This window comes from Polistes dominula, unplaced genomic scaffold, assembly GCF_049000335.1.
Source record: "Polistes dominula isolate Pdom_NZ unplaced genomic scaffold, Pdom_raw_medaka contig_82, whole genome shotgun sequence".
Taxonomy (NCBI): Eukaryota; Metazoa; Arthropoda; class Insecta; order Hymenoptera; family Vespidae; genus Polistes; species Polistes dominula.
Window position 1 is genome coordinate 2,937,747 of NW_028301046.1, and position 13,777 is coordinate 2,951,523.

Sequence of the window (13,777 nt, forward strand, 5' to 3'; positions counted from 1 at the left end):
CGCTACGATGCTCTCCCCTTTCTGATGCGCCCCCTCCCTCGATAGTACTTTACTCTCTATCGTCTCTCTCTCTCTCTCTCTCTCTTTCCACTCACACGTACAAGCTGACACGTGCATGCCCTTTCGCGCTTTCCGATGGCTGGATGTTCCTCAGCCAAGTTGATTTTAATGCTCTCTACCGAGTTAACACGATCAAACTCGACGTTTTTATTTTTCGATCGTAGGGAGATCGAATCGATGACGGGCCGGTTCGAAACTTCTATTAAAACGTAGCATCTAACAGACCGAAAATAAAACCAAAAAGAAACACCATCTATTTTCTATTGTTATTCTTTTTTCCATGAAGTATCTAAGGCGTCAGGAGCTAGCATGCTCAAACTTGTCTTGTTTTACGACTATATGTTTCTCCTAGCATTTTCTCGTGCAAAATACGGAGGAGAGAAGTTGCGCGACTCCTATCTATGTATACTTTACTACATGTGCATATACATATATATATTTACGTCGTCATTGGCGGTTCTACAAACGATCGAAATTAGTCACGACTTGTGCATGGCTCATCGTCGATAAGAGAGGAAGGCTTCGTGAATATTTTGTCGAAGCTTTTCTTTCTCTCTTTACTGTCTTTTTCCCTCCATCAACCGTTCGACGCGCCCTGATTTTGTTTGCACTACGCGAAACGATACGCCGCCGCGGGAGATGAGATTTAAAAATAGCGACTGACTCAACGAAAGTAAGTAAGTATACCTATGTATACATTTATCGACGTTGATTACGTATCTTACTCTCCCCTTAAACTATTCAGAAGTCTAGTCGATGGTTTAGATTATTTCAAGGAAAGTATCAATCGGTGGATGAAGGAAGAAGACGATCTCGGTATTGTATGGTTCTTCGAACGATTCCAAGTAGAGGTAAGTATATATCGAGAAGAAGACAGGATCATTGGAAGCATAGATAGGTGGATAGATCGACGAAATCGCGGCCGTGGCGTACATACGCGCGAGTATTAGCCGTCGTTCGTCTCCCCCCCTTCAGCCGACGCGTGCAAACAAATCGAAAGTTTTTCGCAAAATGGCCGTCACCGGGCTGACACGGATGTCCGCATAAACTCGCTCTTTCCCTCTACCCTCCCCTCCTCCCGTTCCCACTACCCCACGTCATTCTCTCTCTCGGTACTCGTGATTTCCCTCACCTCCCATACCACCACAAATATGGCGCCTCCACCCGTTTTCCCAACCCCTACATACCGTGGCTGCATAAAGTGCGAGAGCGAGAGTAGAGAGTAACAAGGGGTAGGGATAGGAAGGAAGAAAGGGCAAGAGAGAGTAACCATGCTTTCTCTTCTCTCTCTCTCTCTCACTCCCTCCGTGAATAGAATATATGTAGACGCACGTATCTCACTCTCACTCCCTCATCACGGTTGCGAACGTACATGCGCAAGTAGTGAAGACCGGGTTGCTCGCGTGTGTGGTAAGGGGATGCCCCTATGTGAATATCGCGCAGCACACAGTCCCAAGCAGTTTCCTACTTGATTGCCGCTATCGTCCAGCAGCCTCGTAAGGGAAGCCGTCCGCGTGGATTCTGTTACTACACCTCGACCAATCAGAACGTTCAAAGTCGAACCTTGGCCAATCGTAGCCTTATACGCCCTACCACTCTGTGCTACTGGCGCAAAGACTCGAATGAGAGCTCGTCCTCGTCCAATCCTCGACGTGACTTTTTCGATCGACGTCAGCATGTTTAGTCCGCGCGGACTTCTTCGTTCTCTCTCTTTCTCGCGTTCTCTATGGCCATAGCTATACGAAATGAAGGTGCTACGCGAAGCCGCAGCGAAACATGAAAAATAGGGGGCTACACGAGGAAAAACACGGTTGAGGGAGGAGGTGGAGAAGGTGGTGCTGGTGAAGGATGAAGAGGAGGTGGAAGAGGACTCTGTGGGATGGACCCTACGAACCGAAACAGCAAAGGCTGTTCAGGGTGATGTGATGTGGTGGTGGTGATGGTGGCAGCGGTGGTGGTAACGGTGGCGGCGGTGGTGCTGCGCCGGTCGGAAGATAGAAAGGCCGAGGATGAGAATGGAAAAGTAACATAACGAAACGTCGATCCCATTACCTGAAGCTCTCTCGCTCTGCCGTACAGCGAGCCTTGCTTTCGACCCTTAATCCAAAGAAGGATTAGAAAACCCCATTGTCATGCTTCGCGGAACGCGAGATGGTAGGTGTATATGTGCGTGATTATATATACGCAAGAGCTCTTTCTCATTCTCTCTTTCCCTCTTTAATTCTCAGAGTCGTATATTCGTCGGTTGGTGCATGGCGGAGGCGATGGTGCGGGACCTACCCTTAATGAAATAAATACGTGACGTACCGCGGCAACGGTGGGTTTTGTTTATCGCGAAAACCGTGAGCGTATTTTGCTTTGTCTCTCTCTCTTTCTCCCTTCCTCTCTTTTCTCAGGTGCGGCTCTTTATCTCCTTTCCACCGAGTGAAGAAGGAATATAAGGTAGTACCGTGGAGTGTTGGCGTAGCTGTCGGTCGCGCTTGGTCGGCTGCGGTTTATACGAGAGCCGCCTTGCCAGCCGCTTGCCGCCTGCCGCAGCCGGTTTGCGTGTTCACCGTGTTCGCTCCGTAGATACGTGTCCTCGGTGCGGCTCTGCGCGGTACTCACCGAACTCTGGCCAAAGCGCGACCGAGAGGGAAAAGGAACGAAAGTGGCGCGTAGACGAGAAGCACGCGAGCAAGTGCAAGAGAGATCGAACGATACCGTGAAAAGCGATAGCGAGAGAGACCCCAATAAGCGGCAGAACCAGTCGCTGCGGTTGCCGCGGCTAACCACACCGATGTTCTCAACCTGCGGCGATCTTGCCCGATCATCGCGGATCTTGCGAATTACGAAAAGCTGCAAGATAGTGCAACGCGAAGCGTTCGACCGTGTAAGAGGATAGAAGTAACGCAGGAAGGAAGATAAAGAAAAACGTGACACTAGGCCCCTTTGGAATTTACCTTTGCGCAAGAAAAAGAGTCAACAGCTTAGAGCCTCGTTAACTCGCCAAACTTGGCCGATGGGTAGGTATTATCGTTTACACGATCTATCCTTATCTTAAATCGCTACTCTTAATAATCTATGGAGATAGATAGAAAAAGCTAAGATACGTGGTATCTAAACAGATAAGTTTGTCTCTTTCCTTGGTGCGTATCAATCGTTGTTTCGATAAAAATTAGATTGGGAAAAAGAAGTCTTTATATCCGGGAATACCTTTCGAAGGAAGCGCCTCAGGTGGGCTCTCTATTAGTGTCATCGTATGAGAGAATTTCCTCCTTGAAAATGGCGGTCTATATACGAAGGGGCCGACGTAATTAATTATAATTGGTTGAGTGCACCGGGCAACCGCGTCGTTCTCTCTCTCTCTCTCTCTCCCTCTCTCTTTTTGAATCTCTCTCGCTCTCGACCAGCGACCACTTTATCCAACCGCACGAGAGGAGATCTCGTAAGAGGCTCGACTTCTACTCGGCAACGCCAAGACTGTCGGACGTTGCCAAGAGGACGCGATCGACCGCTTCGAGCCTCATTAATGTATACCATCGAGAGAAAAACAGGACAAACAGAGAACGAGAAAGAGAAAGAATAAAACGAACAGCTTGAGAAGAGATACTGACTTTAGGACCAGTCGGATATGCTGTGATCCATAGCTGAAAAGTAGTTACGAGCTACGAGCAAAAGGCTGTTCCGAGAAAACTTGATTCGTTTTATAGCAAGATCGAATCGCAAGGAGTCGACCTTCGTCGGATCGATCGCGATATATATAAAAATCTTAACGAGCGGTGAGTGGTAAACATCACGCCCATGCCATAACCATTAACGCGACACGCTGCGTACAACGTGTTTTCGTACACCATAATCCGAGATTCGAGGAATCACGTTTAGTCTCTTTCTCTTTCATCTCTCTCTCTCTCTCTTTCTCTTTCTCCGGAGCTCGATGAAGAGCCAGCATTATCCCAAAGGATCGAATTTCTAGACGAGGCTCGAAGGGTCGACTCGAGGTCGCTCCTCGACACGGTGGTCGATCGAGGGGAGAACATTTGGCTAATGTCTGCTGACTGTCGGTGGAGTAGAACCGAACTCGATGCTTAATGGATAAACGAAAGCTTTCCCAGTCGAACGATGTTAGCAATTAAGTTCGATGGATCTTCAGTGCTCGTTCTTGTGATCGAACATGATATTTGCTACGTGAAAGGGCAAAAAAAAGAAAGAAAGAAAGAGAAGATAAGGGAAGAATGAAGTTTGGCCAAATACAGAAGAGAAAAAAAGAAAAGAAAAGAAAAGAAAAGATGAGAAACGATGGTTAAACGGGCTTGCTGCAACTAACGTTATATAAAAGTGTTCAGCAAAATAGGAAAAAAAAAAGTTTTTGGCAAAAGAGTTTTGGCCGTGCGAGTGCGCGAGTACGTGAGTACGTTGACAAATGTCTTCCGCGGTTCTGGCACAAAACGCGGAGTACCGTTATCCAAATTACAAATAACAGCCGGCTACGTCGACGTTTTATCCGACGGCCGGAGACAAATTGGCTCGAGGTAGGATGGGCCAAGCTCGAAATTATCTCCCTTTTCGCGGTGTAACCGCGTGTCGTTGGACTCGGTTAATACCGGTAGTGGCTCGGCCGCTTGCTCGACCGCCTGCTCTGCTGCCTGCTAGCTCGGTCTCTTCCTCGGTCTCTTGCTCGGTCTCGTGCTCGGCACACGGAATTAACACGACCAAGTGTATTTATGGATCCAACTCCGAGCACCACCACCATCAGCACCAGTACCAGCACCAGCATCACCAGGTAACTCGAGGAAGACACTCTACGATCTTCAATCCCATCCCTCTCTCCCTCCTACGCATCTTCTACTCGGTTCTTTGTATCCTTCCTTCTCCTCGCTTTCTTTTCTTTCCTTTTCTTTCTTTACCATTCTTCCCCTTATTTTTCTTTCTTTTTATTCATGGAGCTGAATTAATTAATGAGCTTGGACAGGGAGAGCGCGTTACTCACTTTATGAACCTCACCAGCGTGGGAACGCGTTCCTTGCAATTTGTATTTCGTTAATTACCGCGAGAGCTGCGAAAATTTGAGAACGGCTCGTGGCGCGCTTCTTCTCCTCGCTCGTTATGAAAGTATTTACGTGCCGTAATAATAATTATCTCGAGAAATTAAGCTCGAAAGCCATGACTATCGCAAAAGAATCGACTTTCTCGCTACGTTTCGTAAGCGATAACGAAAGAGACTCGAGAATCGATCGTATTTCCACTTTTGCTCTCTCTCTCTCTCTCTCTCTCTCTCTCTCACTTCGAACGACACGATTAACTCGAGTTATAGCTTTACAAAGGTACCGTCGACTAACGCTCAACGAAGTAGCACTCGCATCGAGTGGATCCTTTCGCGCGAGGAGAACCCTACCGTTTTCGTCTAGTGTTCTCTATTGTATCGGTACTCAACACAAACTTTCGCAGTGCTGATATTCGCTTCTATGAATCTCGACGAACGAATAAAGAGAAAGAGAGGGAGGGAGAGAGAGAGAGAGAGAGAGAGAGAGAGAAAGAAAGAGATCGGCATCCTTTTGCGTTCGACGAAGCGTACAAGATAAATCTTTGTTAGCGTACAGGGCCTTCGGTTGCTCGAGAAATCTCCAGGGCATGCTTTACGAACGCTCGTTATCGATGTTTAAAAGAGCCATCGAGATCCTCTAATTACTTTGCTTCTCTTTCTCTTTTTCTTTTTTTCCCTGTCTCTCTATCTGTGTCTCTATCTCTATTCGTCTTTCTATTCAGTCATCATAAATTATCATTAGCTTTGTCGCACAAATAGAAGGGCGAATCGTCGACGTCGAAGATAATCAAATAACGTCACCCTTATGCCCCACGCCATTGGCCCAGATCCTACTATCGCGTACCACGGTGCACATTGTACACGTGTACTCACGGCGGGTAACGCGTGCTCGAATATAGTGTTATAGTGTTCTCGGTGCGCGCGACAACGCATTTACCATGCAGTCGGAGGAGACGCGTAATGTACGTTTGTAAAGTTACACCAGCATCGTCATCGCCACCACCACCACTACAACTAACACTAGGATCGTTACAACGGCACGGAGAGTACTCGTAGTATCTATGTAGGTAGTACGTATGTACAAGAGGTAGGAAAGCTCGAGAGTACTAGGACGTTCCGACTCTACGAGAGTACATGAGCTCACGTGGAAACTTCGTCGCGCGATAAAGCGCCCACACACTCTGCCACTCCTCCAAAACGGAAAACGAAAACTTTCATATGACGTTATCTCTACATCTCAACATGAATTTCTCCATCCTCTTCTTGGAAATTTGCACTATTTCAGAATACATCTCTGCTTTGTCACTGTATTATCTACATCGATCGATACGAGGCAGAAAATATTCAACAGTTCAACGAAGTGGGAACGAGCAAAGTGGTTAGAGATGATTTTGTGACATCTAAGGGTCAGTACCATTTCGTCACAAGATTATACTGTAAAAAAGAAAGAAGAAAGAGAATGTTAGGAATAGACTAACCATAAGAGAAAAAAAGAAAAGGAAGATAGAGAGAAACGTGCTGGCAAAGAATGCCAAGAGAATCGTGTAAGAGATTTTTAACGGTCGATTTACCGCCTAGCTGCTTCATGATTCTCCCTAGTTCGTCCTTTCGAAAATACAGAAGCAGTGTCGTGTCAGCAAAGGCACACCCTTCGGTCAGTTAGCGTCCTTAAAGAGCTCTTCTGTGCTCGAAATTCTCCCTACTCTCTGTGACCCATTCGTTATTCGACGTTTCGTCACGCCGGGGGGTCGAAACTGGCCGCAGATGTCGTCTGTAAACCTTCGTCAAGCGTGGAAGCAAGACAGAGAAAAGGAGAGAGAGAGAAAGAGATTTCACCCTCCGTAAAGTCGTGTTGCCATTGTATCTCCTGGTGAATACACGCCCTTAAATAAATCCATCGAGGGAGAGAGAATGAGAGAGAGAGAGAGAGCCGGTTTCGTCAAAAACATAGCCTTCCCTCTAGAAGCTTTACCCTCTACTTCGGTTACCAGTCAACCAGAGAATCCCTGCGTTTCGTACGGTAGTTCGCACGAGGCCACAACTCAGACGTCAAAGATGAACAGCGGAGTGTGTTTTCGAAGCTGCCATTACCATTTAGAGAAACGTTAGGGAATGTATCCACTTCGATGAGACTAGGGTAAAAGAAAATCCCCTATAAAAAATTCTTTTATTCAATATTGTTTATATTGCTTTCCCTTAACTTCGGTACCCAAAGTTTACTTTGGCTTACTTTTAAATTAATCCTAGAAGTCATTATTGTGCAGGTGTGATAAAATAATTACATTAAAATGCAAAAAATACTAAAATTATAACGTTATAATCTTAAATACTCTTTATTCGGAATACTATTACCGTTGTACACATGCGTAATGTTCGGAATGTCACATATAAACAATATTTCATATAAGAATTTTGACACAGGATAACTTGTCAGTTTGAAGGTGAATTTCGAAGAGGACGGTGTACCGATCATATACTGGGTGTTTTTAATTAACAATACACATTCCTTTCAATTAATTAACAATTATTTTAATATTCTAATACATTCTTTTTTTATTATATGTAAATTTAACCCTCAAAGTCATTACTGTGCAGATGCGATAAAATAATTACATTAGAGTGAAAAAATGTTGAAATTAGAACATTAACAGTTTAAATTCACTTTATTAGGAATATTATTACCGTTGCATACATTCACTCATACATTTGATTTTCTTTATATTGTACTAATGTAATCTTATGTTATACTTTTTTTCAGGTTTCCGAGCATTGGGAGAGTCTAGCAGGAATACAACATATACATTTAATTACTCGTTACTGTTCTTTCCTCCTATTTCTCTTTCGAACCCTGTTCCGTAATCTCGAAACGAATTCGTTTCGTCTGTTGCAGTTTCTTCTCGCTCCCGATCCTTCTCCGTTCTCCACGCTTTCATGCTCGCACGCACGAAGCGAATCAGCGAATTACGACGATTGAAATTCAATTCTGCGCGCAACCGAGCGGCTAATTAGACGCAGTTGCTGTGGCAACGCCACGTGTTGCACTAGCTCGTGCGATCGCGCGTATACGCCCGCATAAACGCCCGCATCCTAGTATCCTCCTCGCTTAGGGAACGCGGGCAAGACTTATGTGTACATACTCTTGCTTGCCCCTCTCTCCCTCTTTCTCTCGATATACCTTCAAAGGACAGGTGTATCAAATGATTAAAAGCGATTATGCAGGTATCTTTTTCAAGATTTGTCAGATATTCTATCAAGGGATATATACTCTTTGATTTATATTTTCAAATATATTAAATCTTTGTAATCAAAGGTTTAGCATATTTTTACGATAATATTACTATATGATATATATTATGGTATAATACAGATACTGATTTTGTGTGTATATTTATACAGAATAAATATTGTTCAAATTTGAAGGAAATAGAAAAGAATCAGTGTTTCAATTTATTTTGAAATATAAACATATATATATGTAAATAAGTAAATAGATAAATACATAAGTTAGTTTATAGAAAAAAGACAACAAAGAAATGCAATTAGCGAGGGAATTGATGAGACGATCGAGATTGGATATTATCTCTTCTTTCGAAACAAATCGGTTCGTTAGAGCTTTATAAAGAGACAGGTATTCTCAGTTATCGAAGCGGACGAAGTCCCTTTGTCGAGAGTGGAGGATCAGCCTTATCTCTCGATTCTCGAGGAAGCCCTCGTCTCGAAAGAATGTGCTCTCCAAGAACGTAATCCGCTTTTCACGATCCGATCTCGAAGTGGAAGGACGAAAAGGAGATACCTGATAGAGAAGCGAGAAAGAAAATCGGTGAACTAACGAGAGGGTGAGAGAGAGAGAGAGAGAGAGAGAGAGAGAGAGAGAGGTGGATTAGTAGACAGGTCCGGCGTCAGGCGGTATACGAGAAGGCAGGCTGTTAAACCATAAGCCACAAGCCGGCGTACGGAGTACGCTAAGCCGTAAGGCATTGGCTGATGCTACGATTAACGAGATCGGGCATGCGTGCCGAATAATTACTCATTTGCTCTGTCGACGGTGTAGCGTAATACTAACCGGCCATCCCGTGTTGCGACACGGAAATCTCGAATACGAGCATGACGACGACGACGACGACGACGATGATGACGACGACGACGACGACGACGACGACGACGATCGTTTATCGATCGCCACTCTACCATTAAATGCCCATATAACTAACGAGAGAAAGAATGGGAGGGAAGAGGAAGAGAGTGAGAGGGAGAAAGAGCTATAATAATAATGCATGGGTATATGCAGAGAGGCGCGGACGCGCATGCATAATTAAAAATTCATCTGGCGATCGACGTCGTCGTTTTGCATGTATATATCGCCCTATATGCTACCGTTTACGATGTCGATCGCGCTTCCAGATCGGTAAAGATAAACACCGACAGGTTCGCGCGTTGCGTAATACGGTGTAGGAGAAAATGATGAGCGATCGAGCCGCATTATACTAATTCGGCTAATTTCTATCGATACCGAACCCGCTGTTGCTGCTGCTGCTGTTGCTGCTGTTGCTGCTGCTGCTTTCCGTCTCGATGCTTTCGATGTTATGAATAGTGACATCGATGTCGGAGCTGCTCGAACATATCGTTCCAATTGTTCGTTATGGATCATTTATATATATATATATATAATCGTATGCACGATGTAGTCCTAATACTAATGCTCAATTTTATTACCTTTAAAGTTGTTTTTTTTAGGTATATAACTTCTAAATATACTACTTAATTTATTGTAGATTTTTAACGATACCTATTTCATTTACATAATTGGATTCTAACATCAGGTGAATTTCTAGGATTTTTGTGTGTGTGAATTTTCCGAACTATTTTCGTCTGGTATCTCTCGTGGCAAGTTACTAGGAGATATAAAATACTATAACATACTTATATACATAGTATAAATATATCTAGGTAGATTCTGTTGGTCGCTTCATCGGACTATCGTCTCTCTTCTATTCCTTTTTCCCCCCCATTTATTAGCCGGTTATCCATTGTGACGGTCTATTGTGTTATTATTATCCCAACCTACGTCGTCGTAGTACGTCGTAGTCGACGACGAGGACTACGACGACGACTTCGTCCTGGGCCCACACAGTGCTCTCTATTATTATTATCCACGAGCGCAGGAGGTCGTCCGTAACTATCGGCGACGGGCGGTGACTTAATAATACTTCGCTACGTTAGCTTAATGGGGGCTGCCGAGCGTGTAAGTCCACTAATTTACGTTTTTCCCTTTCTCTCTCTCTCTCTCTCTCATCCCTCGTCTTTTTGTCTCTTTCCTCCCCTCTTCGTTCCAGTCAGTAACACACGCACACAAACACAAACTAGCAAGGAAGGAACGTGCTAGACCGACACCCGCACCGAAGGGTTCATAAAAGGCGCGTTAAGCGAATAAATAAATTCTTTGGACTTGCCAGTGGCTTCGATTAGGGTGGAGGTCAACACCTAAACGCTAAAGGCGGTCGCTCATTTTTCTTCTTTTTTCCTTTTCCTTTTCTTTTCTTTTCATTTTTTTTTCTGTTCCCCTATAAAAAAGGGCTTCTCCACACGAGAAGCCCCGACATTTTCTCTAACGTCGACTTTCATCGAGAATTTATGAGGCGACTCCTGCTTTCGTCGTAATCAGATTTACGCGGGCTGCTTCAAGGCATCCGCCCGCCGCCTATTTCTCGTCTTTCTACTCTTTTTCCTTTTCTTTTCTTTTTTTTTTTTTCTTTTCTTTTCTTTTCTTCCTCCGTTTACACGCTTCATCCTGTAAACGCGTCGAGGATACACGAAACGTAGAAGCCAAAGGCTAAAGGGAGCGGAAAAAAGTGTCTTTTTCTCGTCGACAAGAGTCGACTTCCCCTTTTATCTTTTTTTTTTTTTTTTTTCACAAAAAAAAAGAAGCCCACTTTGCGTTCCGACAGTCTCACTACGGACAAATTTTGACGATGACACACACCCGTTGTGTTGTTACCTTACTTTACCTCCTAAAAGCTTGACGTTTTCTATTTAAAAGGGGTTTCTCTTTCAAAGAGCTTATCTAACCAAGGATTTATTTTATTTTAACGCAAAATCAAATTCTCAACCTTCCTAACTACTCTTTCACGTTCTTTAGAAATGTTGTTGTTCCTTTTTTTATTTCCTTTTATTTTTGTTTTTTCTACTATAGTAGATAGAGAACGATTGGAATCGAAAAAATTGTTTTGCAAATTTTCAATGTAACACACGACGTTTTCTCTTTCTTTATTATTTTTTTTTCTTTTCTTGTTGTTTTTCTTTTTTATATTTTTCTTTTTCTTTTTGTTGTTGAAATTGTATAGGAGAGAAACGGAAGGAGAAAAATCAAGACAGAGACAAAGAGAGAGAGAGAGAGAGAGAGAGAGAGAAAAAGAGGATACTCGATAACGATCGTAAACTTTACGTTTCTCCTCATGACAATGCTTTCTCGCTTCGAATAATAACGAAGCTCGTGCGTACAAAGCGACATGGAGAAAGACACACATACAAATACACATAATACATAGAGTTACAAACACGTTCGTTCGCTCACGCAAGCATATAGAGATATAGATAGATAAATGGTGAGAGAGAGAGAGAGAGAGAAAGAGAGAGAAAGAGAGACAGAGAAACGTTCGTAAATTCAGACGAGTGGAGGGCCTTTGGAGCGAGCATAATGGCCTCGGTATACATCGAGGCGAAAGCGTATCTGCATATACGAGGTATGCCCCTCAAGAGCCAACAGCAGCAACGGCAGCAAGGCGGCAACGACGACAGCCACCACAACGACGAAGACGACGATTCTCTGGTGGTAGTCGTCGTCGTAGTCGTCGTAGTCGTTCGAACATCCGAGACAATGCATCGTTTATCTCCGATCGACTCCGAGAACGACGAGGAACGATGAACGAACGAGTAGGAGGACTCGTACATCCAACCCAACGCGTACATGCGTTATGGAAGACTCCAAAAACAGCTCTTATATGGTTAGAAACGATTAAATCATGCAGAGAGACAAAGAAATATTTTCTTCATCTGCAATAGTATTTTGTTCGTGATGCAAGAGGTCTGATCATCAATGAAACTTTTAATATTTTTTACGAATCTTTTTCAGTAATCTTATTGTTTTATTTTTGTGATCAATGTTTTATTAATTATATCTAGCAAAATATTTTATTTATATAGTTATAATTAATTTTATAGAGGAATGTGTAAATACAAAATGTTTTAAGGATATTCACTCGTATATCCATTGAATGAGATACTTTTACATTATTTGGTCAAATTTAAAATATTTCTTTTAAAATTGTACACCGTTAGTTAGGTTCATTAGATTTTTATTTGAAAAATATTGATACAGTGTGTTTAGGATTATAATAATTATTTAGAAATAAATATATTACTAGAAATATATTAATAATTAAATAATAATTATTGAGAAATAAATATATTACTATACCTTAATTACATATTAGGTCGTCTCAAAAGTTATTTTTGGCACACATTATTTTTTAGGTTGAATAATTTAAAGTATAGAAAAAAAGGTAATATATAGAATAGAATCGATATGATTTAGTAAAATAACGTAAAAAAATACAATAATAATATTACGCGTGCAATATTGTTTACCTTATCTCAAAAAAAGGAAGACATTTTTAGGACGATCTAATATTTACCGAGTTTATTTCTAAATTGTTTCTTTATTTTGAAGATACTAAAATCTAGTAACCGTAACGATATACGAATTTGAAGGGATACTCATTGTATACAGTAGCAAATAGAAGAAACCCTGTTCACCGACATGACACAAACTCAAAGATTGAAGAGAGCAATAATATAAAGGAAGAACGCAGAAGGAGATGGCTCTTTGCATTCCTCTGTTTGCGTTAGAGGATTCTCCAGACCTTACCCGTCCAATTGCTTTCTTCGAATCCAATCTGATTTAATTTAACATAGGGACTCGAATGTTGAGGGAAAAGATTTCGACTGAATTTTGAGAGGGACGGACCTTAGATTTTTTTCTTTTTTTTTTTTTTTTCTTTTCGTCTTATTAGTTTTACCGATTTTGCTCAAGGACGAGAAAGCTGAGATAGAGAACAAAAAAAAAATAAATAAAAAGTAAAGAAAGTGAGTGAGCAATTTAACGAGAAAGAGAGGGAAAAGGAGTGGACGAAGAAGGCGTAACCGAGTCGGATGACAGTAAATAACGAGAGGTCCTCGAGAAATTTGAACCCCCGGTAGAGTTGGAGTGGTCGAGCGTATACGCAATCGACCAACGGAATCGAAATTCGATACACGACCGTACTGCACACGCCCTCGTGTTTAGCGATGGTTTTGTTGCAGGAAAAGACGAAAGGAATAAGAGAAAAAGAAAAAATCCAAAATAAAAAAAAAAAACCAGAAAAACAGAGAAAAAGAGGGATGATGAGTCGTACGGTGCTTGGCACGTCGAAGCGGAAAAATTTTCGAAACATTTCACCGTGTCGAATAATCTTTTTCGAGTTTCCATTGGTCCACCCACTTCACCCACTCCCTTTCATCTTATTTCAACTATTATTTGTCATAAATTCTTTTATTTTTTTTTTTTTAAATGTAACTTCTTAAGGTGACGTTAACGAGACATATTTTATGAAACAACGCAGTAAGATTGAAATAGTCACATCAGTGCATGTGCGTGTG

At 42.4% G+C, this 13,777-nt stretch overlaps 1 long non-coding RNA gene across 2 annotated transcripts; it reads left to right on the plus strand.

Moving 5' to 3' along the window:
* The first annotated feature begins 159 nt into the window (after window positions 1-159).
* Window positions 160-12,562, plus strand: LOC107074697 (uncharacterized). 2 transcript variants are annotated; one of them, XR_016177531.1, is made up of 4 exons: window positions 160-2,214; window positions 2,289-3,065; window positions 7,842-10,325; window positions 11,425-12,562. It is a non-coding gene; the product is annotated as an uncharacterized LOC107074697 (long non-coding RNA). The 2 variants fall into 2 exon arrangements; XR_001476922.2 differs by having other exon boundaries at window positions 7,842-12,562.
* The last annotated feature ends 1,215 nt before the right edge of the window (window positions 12,563-13,777 follow it).